We start from the raw sequence: 1,295 nt of genomic DNA on the forward strand, positions 1-1,295 counted from the left end.
AAGTAACAAAAACTAGATAAATAATATTTTCATTAACTGAAATAAAAATAAAAACAAGGCTTTATAAAAAAAACGCTAAACTGAAACTACTGTGTTTTTAGAAAAATAAAATAGAATAAATTCATTATTATAATCTATTAATTTATTATTTAGTTTTTGTCTGGTGTTTTGGGTGGATACCTGTTTATCTCTATAGCATCTTACTGTCTCTCTTCACTGTATTAACGACTGCAGCGGCCGCAATGATGAAGAGCCACAGACGAAGAGTCGCTTTGTTCCTGAGTTATTCAGAGTTGATTCATCTTTTTCTTTTTGAATCTCACCCCTGAAACTAAGAACTGAACTAAAACGGAGCATTTTTACAAAAAAAAAGGAAACTAAATGAACAAACCTGCTTGAAAAATTAAAATTAAACTGAAATTGAAAAGGAAAAAGTCAAAATGAAATAATAATTAAAACTGTAAAGCCGTTATAACCTTGATACAGACTTTATATTTGACGGCCAGAGGGAGGGAGGACTGAACGTGATTTCAGTTGGACTTTGTGCTTTGAAAACATAGAAAACTTATTAATAAGACTTGTGGTGTTTTCTTTGCTCAGTGCATGAGTGGCTTCAATCAGCTGCATGTGATGCTGAAGTGTTTCAGGTGTGTAACAGACGGTGAACGTGTGCTGGGTTTAAAAAACCAGAAACAAAAAGTGAGTTGTGGCTGAAAGAGCTGGAGGGAGGGGCGAACTAAACTAAACAGGTGTATTGGAACAAGGCTCGATGTCTGACTTCAACGTTTGCCACCAGGAGGCGATGTACGATGAGGACATGCCTGCTGTGTTCCAATATTTTACCAAGGTATCCTCACTTCCTTCCCGCCCTCCTTCCTTCCCTTCCTTTGGTTTTCGTTCCCTCCGTGTGACGCGTCTCTCCGTCTCGGCAGGAGGCGTTGTGCGAGGAGGAGACGGGGGGAGCCCTGGACCCAAAGGACCCCAACCGGCCGCGGTTCACGCTGCAGGAGCTGAGGGACGTCCTCCACGAGAGGAACGAGCTGAAGGCCAAAGTGTTCCTGCTGCAGGAGGAGCTGGCCTACTACAAAAGGTACTGATGACAATATGTGATGTTTTCCAATTCCTGTGTCAGACAATTAAGATTTGTTTGTCTGTTAAACTGAAGAGAGCTCCGGAGGTGGAAGAGTAGATCCTGAATGTGCAGAACAAGAACAGGTGAACACGAAGCCTCTGGAGTGATCATTTGTTTTTAAGCTTTCATTTCAGTTTATTAATCACCAATAATCCTGTGATTG

At 40.8% G+C, this 1,295-nt stretch overlaps 1 pseudogene across 1 annotated transcript; it reads left to right on the forward strand.

Annotated features, from left to right (window-relative positions):
* The first annotated feature begins 673 nt into the window (after nt 1-673).
* Nucleotides 674-1,090, forward strand: LOC111651190 (RILP-like protein 1 pseudogene; annotated as a pseudogene). The gene is made up of 2 exons (XR_015436918.1): nt 674-847; nt 933-1,090. The product of XR_015436918.1 is annotated as an RILP-like protein 1 pseudogene (transcript).
* The last annotated feature ends 205 nt before the right edge of the window (nt 1,091-1,295 follow it).

The sequence above is a fragment of the Seriola lalandi genome, unplaced genomic scaffold (assembly GCF_002814215.2).
Source record: "Seriola lalandi dorsalis isolate HSWRI2012SDOR001 ecotype SW California unplaced genomic scaffold, Sedor1 jcf7180002053488, whole genome shotgun sequence".
NCBI classification, from domain to species: domain Eukaryota; kingdom Metazoa; phylum Chordata; class Actinopteri; order Carangiformes; family Carangidae; genus Seriola; species Seriola lalandi.